Raw genomic sequence first — 18,542 nt, 5'->3', positions numbered from 1 at the left:
ACAGATCCTCATCCGGTACGGTGGATGAGGGACGTCGAGGTGTTGTTGTGGACGATGTCGTCGGGGAAGAGGCTCCGGCTGGGTAGCAGACGGAGCAGGGTGTGGGGTTTTGTCGCGGGTTTTCACGGCCTTGGTGTACGAATGGGTGGGTGGATGGGATGGTAGTGGGGAACCATGGCTTAGGGACGCGCTTGCCCGAAATGTGGGGTAAGTTACGAAAGTACCCCCACCGATTTGAGGCGCTTCTTTTGGTTCAGGGGTACCATGGGCACTTTGCGTGTCGGGATTTCACAGAAGGTGGGAGTTTTCATGCGCGTTGTAATTTCGTAATAGTAAGGCGCGGGTTGAGATGGAGGGATTTGTCGGAGCACAACAAGACAAAGATATATCTTAAATGTTTCGGGTTAACAAGGCGCGGGTTGAAATTTCCGGACAAGCCTAACATGTACTGTACCAAATCAATGCGCACTACAAATGTCATTCCAAATTTGAATTCATGTTATGTTCAATTAAAATATTTCGCTACGTGTATAATGCATGCAACCTACTACTCAAATGAACGTTTTAGTGCATTCTAAACGTATATACTACCGCTTCAATATGAACTAAATTTGAATTCGTTTCTCTATTTGAATAATATCTATAGTAATGATTCTTGTGAAGTCAAAGCATTTGAATTCGTTTCTCTGTTTTAATAAGATCTACAATCATCATTATTGTCAAGTTAAACCATCATTTGTGTATTAGCTTCACAACACACCACATGATTAGTCTTGAGTTACATATGAACTATGTGTACTATATGAACTCGAACTCGATTTTTTGAATCCACTCTATTTTGATTTCAAATCACATTACATTTCTAGCTCTAGCTAGATCTTCATAGTATAAACCATGTCTCATATGTATAATGTGTTTATCACATTATGTATGGTGCCCCGCCCCCTACGCCTACAAGTATTTAGATGTGAGTAGCAAACACCACACATTACCACAAATTCAAATAAAATGTGAGAATGTTCGATATATAGTATTGTTTAGATTGTTTGATATTTAGTTGTAAGATGCAAACATCACACATTATCACAAATTCAAATAAAATGTGAGATTGTTTGATGTATAGTATGGTTTAGATTGTTCGACATTTAGCTGTGAGTTGCAAACGCCATGCATTATCACATTATGGTGTTGTCACATCCCTGGCTTTGCTATGCACTTGGGCTAGCTTGGTTGCTGCATCATGTCTAAATTTCTTTTAAACTTGAAATGGGGATGACAAACCCTAGCACTAAATAAAATGCAATTAGGATCAAAATAAAAATATTTTCAATGAACCCAGAATGCCCTCTAGAAAAGTTCATTATTTTTGTTAAAGGTGAAAACCCCTGCCAACAATGATGCACATATTTCTAGGCCATTCTGGATTTTTGAATTAAATCCTATTGTATTTGACTTTGGGCATTTAAATACTATAAATAATTTAAATGTTCAAATAAATGTTGGAAATTGTTAAGGGTCACTGAAATAATTCAGAAAGCACGCATAATTGTTTCCAGGATTTTATGAAATGGTTTGGTATTATTACTAAATCAAAACAAATAGCAAAAAACTAGAAAACAGAAAGAAATAGAAAACAAGAGAGAGTTAGCACCTGGGCCTTACCTGGCGCCACCAACCGGCCCAGCACGGCCCAGCCCACCAGGCCTCCTCCTGTCGTCTTCCTCTCCTCGCCCCAAAGCAGCTCGGTGGCGAGCGCCGACGCTGCCCTGGCCACCTCCTGCTTCCTCGGCCCCTCCTAGACGACGCCACGGAGCGCCACGCAGCCCCTGGCTCTCTCTCACTCTCGCTGGACCTTTCTCCCTCCTCTGCTCTCTCTCCCCACGACGCCACCGAACACGCTCGTCGCCGCCGCTCGCCACCACCACGGCCACAGCCACCTCCTCGCACCTCCCCCGTGTTTGGAAGGTCCGGCGCGACTCCATCTCCCTCTTCGCCGAACCACGCAAGCCAAGGATCGCCACACCATCGTCTTCGAGCTCGCCATTGCCGCATCTACTCGCCGGCCGTCGCCGTCGTTCGCGCGCTGGAGGTCGTCCCCGAGCCCACTGAGCCACCCTGCTGCCTCCCTGTGAGCTTGCCGTCGTTTCCCCTCACCTCTCTCTCTCGTGCGCGCCCTGTAGCCGCCGCCCCGCGAGCACCCGAAGCCGCCGTCCGCCATGGCCGGCGAGCTCCGTGCCCCCGAGCACCTCTGCCTCGCATAGTAGATCCGACATGCTCCTGCTGCCCTTTAGGTGCTGCCTAGCACCTCCGTTCACTCACCAACGAGCTGCAGCACCGCGCCCGCACTTAGCCGAGCTCCGGCCGCCGCTGCCGAGCTCGTAGCCGTCGCCTCCGGCCACCACAGGCCCGGCTAGCACCACCTAACGACGCGCGCCGGCGAGGGCACTCCGACGCGCCTAGCCGCAGCTCGAATCGTGCCCTGTGGGCGATTCCCGGGCCTCCGCCGCGTCTGGTCATTGCCGGCGGCTAGACGCCGGTGGATTAGCCCCGGTTGACCAGGGATTTGACCCCCCTGGGTCATTGACGTGTGGGCCCGCCCTGCTAATTAAACCTAGGATTAGGACTAACTAAGATTAGTTAGTCTAATGACTCTGACCCGTGGGTCCCGCGCCATAGGTTTCACTCTGGTCAACCCTGTTGACTTGCTGACGTCACACAGGCGTCATGCTGATGCAGTAAAGTATTTCTAGAATTAAAATAAATCAGGAGATGATTTATAAATTTCAGAAAATACCCCAAACTTCTAAAAATCATATAAAATCAACTGTAACTCCAAATCAAATAAATTATATATGAAAAATGATCAGAAAAATATGAAAAATCTGTTTATGCCATGATCATGCATGATTGAACAAGTTAACCTCACTGAATAGGATGAATCGTGATTAGGGTAATTTATGAACTAGTATTTGAAGTTGGAGTTTAACCTTGTTTGAATTCCACTTCAATTAACTTGGCTTACTGCTGCATTAGGTCAATTCAGTTCCCTAATATGACATGTCATCCATTTGTTTGTGCATTGCATTGATTGTGTTTCTTCTTGTTTGTCGGTGGTTGTTCCCTCTCGATAGACATGGTTTCGATGATGAGATTAATGACACTGATGAAGAGCTATATTATCTTCGGAAGTGCCAGGCAAGCAAAACCCCCTTGTTCATTCCGATACAATCCTACTCTCTCGCTCCGGCTCTCTTTTATTGCATTAGGACAACAACGATTCAACTATTACTTGCTGCGGTAGCTGAACCCCTTTATCATCTGCATGACCTGTCATTGCCACAGTAAATAGATGAAACCCACTAGCATGAGTAGGAGTTGTTTGAGCCCTGTTGTGCCTACTCATTCATGTTTGTTTGTCATGCCTGCTACTGCTTAGAGTTGAGTCAGGTCTGATTCATCGGGAATGAATCAGAGGTGTGTAAACATGTCCTACTGTGTGTGAGCTAAGTGGTGAACACGATTTGGTAAAGGTATCGGTGAGAGGCCATGTAGGAGTACATGGTGGGTTGTCTCATTGCAGCCGTCCTCAGGAACTGAGTTCTGTGTTTATGATCCATGATTCATCTACTACCATGCATTGGGCCCGAAACCAATGGACCCTCTCGGCTTCTTGATCACCCTTGTCCTCTGTCCAGGAGTTGCAAGTAGTTTCTGGTGTTTGTAGTATGCTGGAGGTCGTGGGCAGCACTGACCGGAGGGGTGTGCTATGATGCGATAGGCACGTGGCTGGGTATACCGGGCGCCCGTTTGGTGTCACGGAACTCTGTTCACATCGTTTGGGGCTGTGAGCGAAACTCCGGCCGGATCTCCTCATGGATGGAACCCGAATAGGCGATAAACCTGGACTAGAGACTTAGGTGTTTAGGTAGGCCGTGGCCGACACCCACGTTGGGCTTCCGCTTGAAGGTTGCCGAGTACATGTCGTGTAAACGGCGGTAAGTGGTGAGAGCGTGTGTGAAGAAGTACACCCCTGCAGGGTAACATCATCTATTCGAATAGCCGTGTCCGCGGTAAAGGACTTCTGGGTTGCTTATATCAGTTCATAGACAAGTGAAAGTGGATACTCTAAAATACGCAAGATAAGCGTGAGTGCTATGGATGGCGTTCTCGTAGGGAGACGGGAGCGGATCCATAGTGGTGTATTGATATGGTGAATATGTGGACTCGTGTGCGCCACCTCAAAAGAGTTACTTGCAGTCGTAGTTCAGAATAGCCACCGAGTCAAAGCTGGCTTGCTGCAGTTAAACCCCACCATCCCCTTTGTTGATAATGATGCATATGTAGTTAGTTCTAATGTAAGTCTTGCTGGGTACATTTGTACTCAGGTTTGCCTATTTTATGTTTTTGCAGAGAGACTTCAGTCTCACTAGTAGTTCCACGTGGACTTCGACGTTTAGCTTGTTACCTCAGCTACGATCTTGTGCCTCGGCAGGATTTGGTAGATAGTCAGGCTTCTCAGCCTTTTTCATTTATAGATGTCTGTACTCAGACATGATAGCTTCCGCTTGTGGTTTGACTTGTATGCTCTGAATGTTGGGTCGTAGGACCCATGTTTGTAATATCTCGCTCCCCGGAGCCTATTGAATAAATACTTGAGTTGTAGAGTCATGTTGTGGTGCCATGTTGTATTTGCACATATCGAGCATATTGTGTGTATGTTATTGAAATGCTTGGTATGTGTGGGATCTGACTATCTAGTTGTTTATTCTTAGTAGCCTCTCTTACCGGGAAATGTCTCCTAGTGTTTCCACTGAGCCATGGTAGCTTGCTACTGCTCCGGAACACTTAGGCTGGCCGGCATGTGTCCTTCTTCGTTCCTGTGTCTGTCCCTTCGGGGAAATGTCACGCGATAAATACCAGAGTCCTGCTAGCCCAGTGCTACAGCCTGGATTCACTCGCTGATGACCGACATGTTCGATGCTGGGTCATGGATGCCTGTCCCTGTAAGTTTGTGCCACTTTGGGTTTACGACTAGCCATGTCAGCCCGGGCTCCTTATCATATGGATGCTAGCGACACTATCATATACGTGTGCCAAAAGGCACAAACGGTCCCAGGCAAAGGTAAGGCGACACCCGTGGGAATACCGTGCGTGAGGCCGCAAAGTGATATGAGGTGTTACATGCTAGATCAATGTGGCATTGAGTCGGGGTCCTGACAGCGTTGGTATCAGAGCTTGACTGCCTGTAGGATTACCAAGCCAAACTGGTCGAAGTTGAGTCTAGAAATTCTTTAGCTATATGTAGGGGAATTGATTGTGGGATGGAACGTAAGGCTCTTTTTACTCCTTATACCTCATGGCCTTCTGATCTGAGTCATCATCTTCTCTTCTACGGGGATTAAGAACTAGGCTTTCTCTTCTTTCTATCAGGATCACGTGTTACTAATCCGTAGACTTATAAGATTGTTGGATTTAAGCTTGAGTTCAGTTCCTACTACTTCTGTATGTTAACTGATGATCTCGAAACCTTGATATTGTGCTTCTGAGTGGTTATGCCACCATTTTTGTGATTGTCTCAAATCTTTTTGAGCATTTACAGTCGTTATGCTGTCCGAGTCATCCCAGGTTTCTAAATAGTCTGATGCATTTGCAAATCCTTTCCTTCCGTTTCCGATGTCCCTTATGGTCAGAATAAGCACACTAACCGGTGCGTTGAGGTAATTTATTGCCTTGACATATATGTTGGAGTTCCTATTATGACCCTAAGTGCTTAGAGGATCATCTAGTGGTCTAGCCATGATCTGTGTTTCCAGTGTGATGATTCTGGCCGTCATTATCGAAAGCATCCCGTGATGTTATTAGTTAGTAGGTATTCTATTCCTGGGTTCTTGAACCCGAGATTCACTCTACTTACTTCATGTTGATAGTGTTTGCTAGTTCCTTTAGGATATTAGTAACTTTGCGATAGTCTTCGAGGTCCGTGGTATTTTCCTTCTTCCAAATACTATGAACCACTTATGGCAGTAGTTTGTTGGATCAATAGATCACAATTAGAGTACTCTTGAGGAGTTCTCCATTCATAAATCGTGACTCTGCCAGTCCTACCTCTCTGCATGGGTTATCCGGAAGAAACATGTTGAACTTGGTTCGACATACTAATCTATGCATCCACAACTCAGAAAATTATATGTTCTTTGAGTTGTCCCTCTTAGTTGACTTCTGACCCTCGTCTATCATTTGATAGTCAAGAGTATGCATGCATTCGTTCATCGATGCCTATTATTCTTGTGGTCCGTCAAGCCATTCTATCCGGAATGACTAGGAGAAACAAATACCAGTACCTCATCCATATCCAGGATTGGGTCAAAGAAGTTGTGCTCCACAGATCCAATTGCTAATCCAGCTTTTGTTCTGTTCTACCTTGGAGTATTGCCATCTTTTATATCGGGATTGTTATAGGAATTGCACACCATCCTATGAACTCTTGACCCAGTGATACCTCTCTCCATCATTATTCATTTCTCGGTTCCCGTGTTGTTGCAACCGGAATGTCGACAAGTGAATCATGGTGTGTGAAATCAACACTCCTAGCAACCTTGTTGCTTGGTAGTTAAAGGACAATAATTTCATTCTTAGCGTGTTGGTTCTTGAATCATCATTCTAAGACTATTCGTGCTACCTAGTCCTTATTCCTGGTGCACTTTTTCAATCAATGAGTTAGGTCAGTGTCAATCCTTGCTTGTTTGATCTTATCGTCTTGCCCTGAAAAGCAAGATTGTTCTCGAGTTTAATAGCATATGGTGGTTCGTGATTTTCTGAATATCTTCTCGAAATTATCACCAGGTTGTCACCTGACTGTTATGTTGAGCTCGTGATCAAGTTGGTTTTCCAATAAACCACTTTTTCTCCAAGAATCTGTGTTGGATACCCCTGAGCTAGTTTGTTAAGCCAAACATCAACTTGGAGAGTTGGAAGATAGAAGCTTGTCCGATATAGTTCATTATAAGGGATGTCTTGTATGTGTGTTGAAGAAAGTTGATATTTTCATCGACTGACCCTCGTGATCAGTTAATGGACCTATCATTTTATCCAACCTTTGATTTGAGTATGGGCTATCCTCAAATCAAGTCAGCACCAACGATGTTCGTAATGTTGTCTTACTCGTGGTTTTTCCTCGAGCATACACCATTATATTCTTTGGTCTGACCAATGCTATCACCGTGTTCACCTAACTATGGAATTTCTTTTAAAAGGAAACCCGGATGAATTGTTGTTGAGCCCATTGACAACATCCTTATCTCCTCCATGATTTTGTTGAACAATAAGCTAGTGTTGGAAACTTTTGAAAGCATTTCTTCATGCTAGTTCATGAAGCATATGTTCGGATGTAAGAAGTGACTTCCTCCAGTTCATGTGCATTTGATGCAAGTTGCCGCCGTGGATTCGAGAAAGTCAATGTTGTTTCCTTTGGAATCATCCCAAATCAGTCATGCATACGTGCGAAGTATTCTGTGGTTCGGAGACTTGCAACCTCCATTCTATATGTGTCCCTAGCACACCAAGCCACTGATTGATTTGTTCAAGGTTAATAAGTTCTAAGTGCTAGTCCCGAAGGTACCAGACGGATTTGTACAAAACTTCGATATCCTCGATGATGGTTCCCCCTCCTGAACTCGGTAGTGTTTTATTATAAGACTACTATGTGGTCATGCTTGTCTTGGACAACACGTTCACATGTTGTAGCAGAACCGGCTCGTGTTTTTGGAGCTTGCTATCATAGTTCATTCCCCGAGAATCTCGCAACGTCATCTTGTCAATTTGTGTTGCAAACTTTCGTTCTTCTTCCTAGACTCCATGAGTCTGGAATATCCTGACACCAACCAGATCTGAATCTCAGGCAGATATGATGGTTTGGAACATTTCCCAAGAACTATAACACTGGACTCGCGATAACCGGTAAAGTGGATGTCGTGGCCACCACACCCTGCCGGAAGACCTATTGTTGTAGTATCTTGATTGAAGAAGTTGGCCACCTCCCCATAAGGATTTCGTAGGATCTACTCCCTAGTTGTTCCTTATGGATTTTTGTGCTCCCGAAGTCCGACCCTTTTACTTGATGGTCTGGTTACCAAACCATTTCAATAAATGGATTACGCTAGCACATTAAGGAGAGCATTAGAAGCGGAGTGCTAAATGTCTCTCGGTCGATCATCCAGATTTTATTTCCTTGGCCCGCCAAGGGTGAAATCTGAGAAAGTGTTATCTTCCTTTGCATCTGCATCATCCATCATCATTCATCATGGTAGCAAGTTGTGTTGCCAGGATCCTTGACACGGATATTGGTAAAATCTTGATGATTATGGAAATGCTCAAGTTCTTGAGAGCACGCGCAAGTGCTAGGTTTGATCATCGGCATTAACTGTATAATGCTCTCAGTTTCCTCGGCTATGCTATAACTTTTCAAACAGTGAATTCACTCTCTATTGTTGGGTTCTTCCCCAGTTACCAGAATCATTCTCAGCATTTGCATTTTGTTCCCAGCTTGCACCGCCAATGTGCCATTCTACCATGGGTCTCTTCCATTTCCGGTGGTAAGCAAATTCATCCATTACGTTGTCTTCAACAAGGTAATCCACATCATCCAAGTCCGAGTATGCCATTCTACCGACCCCCTCCAAACGATCGCTCGAGAATTTCCCTAGGCTGATATAGAGAGTCTCAATGATCTCTATATCAAAGGTAATTCTTTTTTTTGCCACTTACGGGGGATATATATCTACGAGTCACCATCCCTCAGGTGTCTCGATATGGTATCATGGCAACCCAACTCCTCGCTGCGTTGACCACCGACTACCACCTTCTTAAGCGTGAAATTGTTGTCTACATAGTGAACCTTCGTCATCTGCTTCACTCCATTCCTATGGATGTGTGCTTCGTCTCTCAGCTCGAGAGATGTTGCTATGTCTCATTCCGTGGGTTAATCCTGAGTTGTTCGACCTTCGAGAAGAACAATTCTTTTAGGGTCTTTCCTTTCCTCTCGTTGTCATGTTAGTTGGAGTTCTCAGAGCAAGACTTTGAGACAATGATGGTGAACGAATCAATGTTCATTTGAAGTGCAACCTGGATCGTGAAGATTGTGCTAGTTTGCGTTCCCCCTTCACCTTACCCTACGCTTGAATCTCGGGACGAGATTTTTGTTTAGTGGGGGTGAGTTGTCACATCCCTGGCTTTGCTATGCACTTGGGCTAGCTTGGTTGCTGCATCATGTCTAAATTTCTTTTAAACTTGAAATGGGGATGACAAACCCTAGCACTAAATAAAATGCAATTAGGATCAAAATAAAAATATTTTCAATGAACCAAGAATGCCCTCTAGAAAAGTTCATTATTTTTGTTAAAGGTGAAAACCCCTGCCAACAATGATGCACATATTTCTAGGCCATTTTGGATTTTTGAATGTCAGGACCCCGACTCAATGCCACATCGATCTAGCATGTAACACCTCATATCACTTTGCGGCCTCACGCACGGTATTCCCACGGGTGTCGTCTTACCTTAGCCCGGGACCGTTTGCGCCTTTTGGCACACGTATATGATAGTGTCTCTAGCATCCATATGAGAAGGAGCCCGGGATGACATGGCTAGTCGTAAACCCAAAGTAGCACAGACTTACAGGGACAGGCATCCATGACCCAGCATCGAACGTGTCGGTCATCAGCGAGTGAATCCAGGCTGTAGCACTGGGCTAGCAGGACTCCGGTGAACCGGGCTATAGCAGGCTAACAGGACTCCGGTATTCATCGCGTGACATTTCCCCGAAGGGACAGACACAGGAACGAAGAAGGACACATGCCGGCCAGCCTAAGTGTTCCGGAGCAGTAGCAAGCTACCATGGCTCGGTGGAAACACTAGGAGACATTTCCCGGTAAGAGAGGCTACTAAAGATAAACAACTAGATGGTCAGATCCCACACATACCAAGCATTTCAACAACATACACACAATATGCTCGATATGTGCAAATACAACATGGCATCACAAAGTGACTCTACGACTCAAGTATTTTATTCAATAGGCTCCGAGGAGCGAGAAATTACAAACATGGGTCTAATGACCCAACACTCAGAGCATACAAGTCAAAGCACAAACGGAAGCTTAACATGTCTGAGTACAGACATCTATAAATGAAAAAGGCTGAGAAGCCTGACTATCTACCAGATCCTGCCGAGGGCACAAGATCGTAGCTGAGGTAACAAGCTAAGCGTCGAAGTCCACGTGGAACTACTAGTGAGACTGAAGTCTCTCTGCAAAAACATAAAATAGGCAAACGTGAGTACAAATGTACCCAGCAAGACTTACATCAGAACTAACTACATATGCATCATTATCAACAAAGGGGATGGTGGGGTTTAACTGCAGCAAGCCAGCTTTGACTCGGTGGCTATCCTAAACTACGACTGCAAGTAACTCTTTTGAGGTGGCGTACACGAGTCCACATATTCACCATATCAATACACCACTATGGATCCTCTCCCGTCTCCCTACGAGAACGCCATCCATAGCACTCACGCTTATCTTGCGTATTTTAGAGTATCCACTTTCGCTTGTCTATGAACTATGCAATGGGGTCCAAGTTTCCATATCCGAGGAATCCGGCTATTCGAATAGATGATGTTAACCCTGCAGGGGTGTACTTCTTCACACACGCTCCCGCCACTTACCGCCCTGTACACGTCATGTACCTCGGCAACCTTCAAGCGGAAGCCGGGCGAGGGAGTCGGCCACGACCTGACTAACCGAACAAGTCTCTAGTCCAGGTTTATCGCCTATTCAGGTTCCATCCGCAAGGAGATTCGGCCGGGGTGTCGCTTACGGCCCCAAACGATGTGTGCAGGGTTCCCAAGCCCACCAACCGGGTGCCACTTGGTACACCGTGCCACTGTGCCTAGTCTGTCCCAAGCCCACCTGTACCGGGTGCTACTTGGTAGACTACTAACACTACCTACAAACACCAGAAACTAGTTGCAACTCCTGGACAGAGATCATGTTGATTAATAAGTCGAGAGGGGTCGAGTTACCGGAACCCAATGTGTGGTAGTAACTGGTCATGGATCACAAACACAGAACTCAGTTCCTGAGGACGGCTGCAATGAGACAACCCACCATGTACTCCTACATGGCCTCTCACCGCTACCTTTACCAAATCGTGTTTACACACTTAGCTCACACACAGTAGGACATGTTCACACGCCTCTGATTCATCCCCGATGAATCAGACCTGACTCAACTCTAAGCAGTAGCAGGCATGACAAACAAGCATGAATGAGTAGGCACATCAGGGCTCAAACAACTCCTACTCATGCTAGTGGGTTTCATCTATTTACTGTGGCAATGACAGGTCATGCAAAGGATAAAGGGTTCAGCTACCGCAGCAAGAATCAAATATGTCGTTGTTGTCCTAATGCAGTAAAAGAGAGCAGGAGCGAGAGAGTGGGATTTTATCGGAATGAACAAGGGGGTTTTGCTTGCCTGGCACTTCTGAAGATAATATAGCTCTTCATCGGTGTCATCGATCACATCGTCGGTACACGTCTATCGAGAGGGGACAATTACCGGCAAATACAGAAAAACACGATCAATGCAATGCACAATATGATGCATGCTATGACATGGCAATATGAATGTGTTTTGGGATAATGCACCTAAAACCAGATTAAATGAAGTTGGTTTGAATCCAAGATTCAAATTCAAACTCCATATGTGATTATTCAAATGCCATTTAATTGATTTGTGCTAAACAGCAGCTATAAGTTGTTCTAACATGCATGAAAATGGTACAGATGGATTCCTTGAATTTTTCTGATAATTTTTCATATATAATTTATTTAATTTGGAGTTACGGTTAATTTTCTATGATTTATTGAAGTTTTAGCTATTTTTTGGAATTTTCTGATTATAATAAATCCATAAAATACTTATTGCGTCAGCATTGCGTCACTATGACGTCAGCGGGTCAACGGGCTGGTCCAGGTCAATCCTGACCTGTGGGTCCCATCCGTCAGTGACTAACCTAACTAATCTAATTTAGTTAGTGGCCTGGGGCCCATTGTTAGTGTCTATTAAACTAACTAATATTTAGTTAACACTAATCCTAGCCTAAGTGACAGGCCGGCCCCACATGTCATGGACACAGGGGGGGTCCCGCCGTGGTCAAAGTGGGTCAAACCCACCGGCGTTTAGCCGCCGGCGGGGTCAAACGCGGCGGAGGAGATGCGGGTTTCGCGGTCCGGCGTCCAAACGGACGGAGGAGACCACCTACGGGCAGCTGGTGATCCAGCGCGTCGAGTGGTGCAGTCAGTTATGCCAGGGGCGACCTGCATCGACGGCGGCGAGCTCGGTTGCGGCCGCCGGAGTTCGGGCGTGGGTGCGGGCAGCGTTGCGGTGTGCGAGCAAGCGAGCTGAGGCACTAATGGTGGCCTACGTGTTGCGGTGAACAAGATGGACGGGTCGACTGAGCCGTTGCGTGGCCGGAGTCACGCCGGCGGTGAGCACAGGCGGCGGCGGGTGCGGGTGAGCTCGGTGCAGCAGCTACGGCGTGCGAGAGAGGGAGCGGAGAAGGGGAACAGGGGCAGGAGCTCACTGCGGTGGCGACGCGGCGAACGGCGGGCTCGGGGAGGGGCTGGTGACGACGGGAGGTCACCGGCGATCTCGGTGGCCCAAGGAGGAAGAAGACATCAGGGACGGCGCTCCGAGGCTTCCGGCGTCACATGGGTTGGTGGAGACGAAGAAGAAGGCGCAGCGGTTCTTCTGGAGGCATCGGCGAGGCGAGGGGTGGCCGGTGGCCGCGGCGAACAGCGTCGGTGGCGACGGCTGCGCTCGGCACGAGAGGGAGAGAGAAACAGAGGAGGGGGAGAGCTCGGGAGAGAGTGAGGGGCGGTCGGGGAGGCCGCGTGTCGACGTCCAGGGCGTCCAGAGCGTCGGGGGAGAGCGGTAAGCTGGAGCTGGCGAGGCGCGTGGCCAGCGCGCGGCGGGCACGCGCTCGTCCTTCTGTCCAGGGAGGAAGACGACAGGGAGGCTGTGGTGGTGGGCTGGGCCGGCCACTTGGGCCGCCAGGTAAGCCCAGGTGAGATTCCTTCTCTCTCTCTGCTTTCTGTTTTATATTTCTATTTTCTATTTTGTTCTGTTTTGTTTTGGTTTAGTAAAATACTAAACCATTTTATAAAATCCTGAAAATAATTATGTGGCTAGAACTAAAATATACCAAACCACATAAAATGTTCCAGAATTATTGGACATATATTAATTATATATAAAATATAAATCCAATGCAAATAGTTATTGAATTAATTCAAATGGCCAAAACAAATATTTCTGTGACTCCAAAAATATTGGTTTGAATTTTACCTCTTACCAATATTTCTATAGAATAACAGGAACATTTTCTTGGATTCATTTGAGAAGAATTAAATGTTGGTTATTTTTAGAGGTTTTCTGAGGCTTTTGAAAATTCCTCAATTCAAATTTCATTTGAATTAAAACATGATGCTCACATGAGGTCTAGCCTAGTGCATAACAGGACCAGGGATGTGACATTGAATTAAATCCTATTGTATTTGACTTTGGGCATTTAAATACTATAAATAATTTAAATGTTCAAATAAATGTTGGAAACTGTTAAGGGTCACTGAAATAATTCAGAAAGCACCCATAATTGTTTCCAGGATTTTATGAAATGGTTTGGTATTATTACTAAATCAAAACAAATAGCAAAAAACTAAAAAACAGAAAGAAATAGAAAACAAGAGAGAGTTAGCACCTGGGCCTTACCTGGCGCCACCAACCGGCCCAGCACGGCCCAGCCCACCAGGCCTCCTCCTGTCGTCTTCCTCTCCTCGCCCCAAAGCAGCTCGGTGGCAAGTGCCGACGCTGCCCCGGCCACCTCCTGCTTCCCCGACCCGTCCTAGACGACGCCACGGAGCGCCACGCAGCCCCTGGCTCTCTCTCACTCTCCCTGGACCTTTCTCCCTCCTCTGCTCTCTCTCCCCACGACGCCACCGAACACGCCCGTCGCCGCCGCTCGCCACCACCGCGGCCACAGCCACCTCCTCGCACCTCCCCCGTGTTTGGAAGGTCCGGCGCGACTCCATCTCCCTCTTCGCCGAACCACGCAAGCCAAGGATCGCCACACCGTCGTCTTCAAGCTCGCCATTGCCGCATCTACTCGCCGGCCGTCACCGTCGTTCGCGCGCTGGAGGTCGTCCCCGAGCCCACTGAGCCACCCTGCTGCCTCCCTGTGAGCTTGTCGTCATTTCCCCTCACCTCTCTCTCTCGTGCGCGCCCTGTAGCCGCCGCCCCGCGAGCACCCGAAGCCGCCGTCCGCCATGGCCGGCGAGCTCCGTGCCCCCGAGCACCTCTGCCTCGCATAGTAGCTCCGACATGCTCCTGCTGCCCTTTAGGTGCTGCCTAGCACCTCCGTTCACTCACCAACGAGCTGCAGCACCGCGCCCGCACTTAGCCGAGCTCCGGACGCCGCTACCGAGCTCGTAGCCGTCGCCTCCGGCCACCACAGGCCCGGCTAGCACCACCTAACGACGCGCGCCGGCGAGGGCACTCCGACGCGCCTAGCCGCAGCTCGAATCATGCCCTGTGGGCGATTCCCGAGCCTCCGCCGCGTCTGGTCGTTGCCGGCGGCTAGACACCGGTGGATTAGCCCTGGTTGACCAGGGATTTGACCCCCCTGGGTCACTGACGTGTGGGCCCGCCCTGCTAATTAAACCTAGGATCAGGACTAACTAAGATTAGTTAGTCTAATGACTCTGACCCGTGGGTCCCGCGCCACAGGTTTGACTCTTGTCAACCCTATTGACTTGCTAACGTCACACAGGCGTCATGCTGACGCAGTAAAGTATTTCTGGAATTAAAATAAATCAGGAAATGATTTATAAATTTCAGAAAATACCCTAAACTTCTAAAAATCATATAAAATCAACCGTAACTCCAAATCAAATAAATTATATATGAAAAATGATCAGAAAAATATGAACAATCTGTTTATGCCATGATCATGCATGATCGAACAAGTTAACCTCACTGAATAGGATGAATCATGATTAGGGTAATTTATGAACTAGTATTTGAAGTTGGAGTTTAACCTTGTTTGAATTCCACTTCAATTAACTTGGCTTACTGCTGCATTAGGTCAATTCAGTTCCCTAATATGACATGTCATCCATTTGTTTGTGCATTGCATTGATTGTGTTTCTTCTTGTTTGTCGGTGGTTGTTCCCTCTCGATAGACGTGGTTTCGATGATGAGATCGATGACACTGATGAAGAGCTATATTATCTTTGGAAGTGCCAGGCAAGCAAAACCCCCTTGTTCATTCTGATACAATCCTACTCTCTCGCTCCGGCTCTCTTTTATTGCATTAGGACAACAACGATTCAACTGTTACTTGCTGCGGTAGCTGAACCCCTTTATCCTCTGCATGACCTGTCATTGCCACAGTAAATAGATGAAACCCATTAGCATGAGTAGGAGTTGTTTGAGCCCTGTTGTGCCTACTCATTCATGGTTGTTTGTCATGCCTGCTACTGCTTGGAGTTGAGTCAGGTCTGATTCATCGGGAATGAATCAGAGCTGTGTAAACATGTCCTACTGTGTGTGAGCTAAGTGGTGAACACGATTTGGTAAAGGTATCGGTGAGAGGCCATGTGGGAGTACATGGTGGGTTGTCTCATTGCAGCCGTCCTCAGGAACTGAGTTCTGTGTTTGTGATCCATGATTCAGCTACTACCACGCATTGGGCCCGAAACCAATGGACCCTCTCGGCTTCTTGATCACCCTTGTCCTCTGTCCAGGAGTTGCAAGTAGTTTCTGGTGTTTGTAGTATGCTGGAGGCCGTGGGCAGCGCTGACCGGAGGGGTGGGCTGTGATGCGATAGGCACGTGGCCGGGTATACCGGGCGCCCGTTTGGTGTCACGGAACCCTGTTCACATCGTTTGGGGCTGTGAGCGAAACTCCGGCCGGATCTCCTCATGGATGGAACCCGAATAGGCGATAAACCTGGACTAGAGACTTAGGTGTTTAGGTAGGCCGTGGCCGACACCCACGTTGGGCTTCCACTTGAAGGTTGCCGAGTACATGTCGTGTAAACGGCGGTAAGTGGTGAGAGCGTGTGTGAAGAAGTACACCCCTGCAGTGTAACATCATCTATTCGAATAGCCGTGTCCGCGGTAAAGGACTTATGGGTTGCTTATATCAGTTCATAGACAAGGGAAAGTGGATACTCTAAAATACGCAAGATAAGCATGAGTGCTATGGATGGCGTTCTCGTAGGGAGACGGGAGCGGATCCATAGTGGTGTATTGATATGGTGAATATGTGGACTCGTGTGCGCCACCTCAAAAGAGTTACTTGCAGTTGTAGTTCAGAATAGCCACCGAGTCAAAGCTGGCTTGCTGCAGTTAAACCCCACCATCCCCTTTGTTGATAATGATGCATATGTAGTTAGTTCTGATGTAAGTCTTGCTGGGTACATTTGTACTCACATTTGCCTATTTTATGTTTTTGCAGAGAGACTTCAGTCTCACTAGTAGTTCCACGTGGACGTCGACGTTTAGCTTGTTACCTCAGCTACGATCTTGTGCCTCGGCAGGATTTGGTAGATAGTCAGGCTTCTCAGCCTTTTTCATTTATAGATGTCTGTACTCAGACATGATAGCTTCCGCTTGTGTTTTGACTTGTATGCTCTGAATGTTGGGTCGTAGGACCCATGTTTGTAATATCTTGCTCCCCGGAGCCTATTGAATAAATACTTGAGTTGTAGAGTCATGTTGTGATGCCATGTTGTATTTGCACATATCGAGCATATTGTGTGTATGTTATTGAAATGTTTGGTATGTGTGGGATCTGACTATCTAGTTGTTTATTCTTAGTAGCCTCTCTTACCGGGAAATGCCTCCTAGTGTTTCCACTGAGCCATGGTAGCTTGCTACTGCTCCGGAACACTTAGGCTGGCCGGCATATGTCCTTCTTCGTTCCTGTGTCTGTCCCTTCGGGGAAATGTCGCGCGATAAATACCAGAGTCCTGCTAGCCCAGTGCTACAGCCTGGATTCACTCGCTGATGACCGACACGTTCGATGCTAGGTCATGGATGTCTGTCCCTGTAAGTTTGTGCCACTTTGGGTTTACGACTAGCCATGTCAGCCCGGGCTCCTTATCATATGGATGCTAGCGACACTATCATATACGTGTGCCAAAAGGCGCAAACGGTCCCGGGCAAAGGTAAGGCGACACCCGTGGGAATACCGTGCGTGAGGCCGCAAAGTGATATGAGGTGTTACATGCTAGATCGATGTGGCATTGAGTCGGGGTCCTGACAGGTATAACATGTGCACAACACGTGTATCACCGCTACATTCATGCATGCAATGTTTAAAACACTATGATCTCCTATTCAAATATATGAATCTGCTTTCATATCAAATTATGATCTTTGTTAGTCTCTTACACCCACACAATCCTATAACCTTTGTAGCTACCACTAACTTTCTCTCGTGCATGCACACGCCCTCCTTTCCCTCCCCCTCCCTCGGCATTCTATCCACCGGGCACATTCATTTTTTTCTTTAGGTCGTTCTCCCAGAGTCTCCACAACTCCTTTCCGACACACACCAATCGATAAACCTCTCCAGCGATGCCTGCCTACAACATACACACACACACCTTCAATCTCCTCCTTTATGTGTCCTTGCCTCGTGTCTCTCATACGGTCACACACACGTGTAAACTCTCGCCCTCTTTTCATCGATCTCACAACCACACACTCCTCCCCCTATCTAGCTAGTAGTTGGGCCTCTCGCACCACCTCCTAGCTCCATTCTCTCTGTCAATCCGTCTCGCTAGGCCTTATTTGCCTCAAACAAATGGACGTACACCGACCGATCTCTCACTATACATATAGCTAGCTAGGTCCTTATAACTCGTTTTTACCCATGCGTCGATCGATCTACCTCATTAGTTGTGTCTCTCCCTTCCTCCAACAAAAAACAATTGATCTACCGATCTAGTTAGGTTTGCTTACAAACACATGGTTCCCCTTCATCATCCATGGATGCGTCCCGACAGATCTATCACGCACAGGCACACACAAAAACACATCCCCACTCTTATTGATAACATTGCAGTTCCACCCTCAGTTTGTCTAGTAGGCCTCTCCCACCATCTCCGAGAAGCAAATCCATCACCCATCCAGCACTCTACCCCTCTCCCTCCCTCCATCTCTCCTCTCTCTCTGTGTGTCCCATCATATTTCCCGTCCTTCAGTTATGTATGGATGTCGACCGATCTCCCTCAAGACATAGCTAGGTCTCTCCTTCTCAACACATATACGAGTCGTTCTACCTCTATAGTTAGGCCTCTGCCTACCCCTCCCCCCACCCCCCTCCCCCCCACACACACCGACACATCGAGCGCTCTAGTCATGTCTCCCTTCCACACACAAACTTGACATGTGCCCTCTAACGTTCCCGTAGGCCAGTC

Source organism: Triticum dicoccoides, chromosome 1B, assembly GCF_002162155.2.
Source record: "Triticum dicoccoides isolate Atlit2015 ecotype Zavitan chromosome 1B, WEW_v2.0, whole genome shotgun sequence".
NCBI classification, from domain to species: Eukaryota; Viridiplantae; Streptophyta; class Magnoliopsida; order Poales; family Poaceae; genus Triticum; species Triticum dicoccoides.
This window is presented reverse-complemented; position numbering follows the sequence as displayed.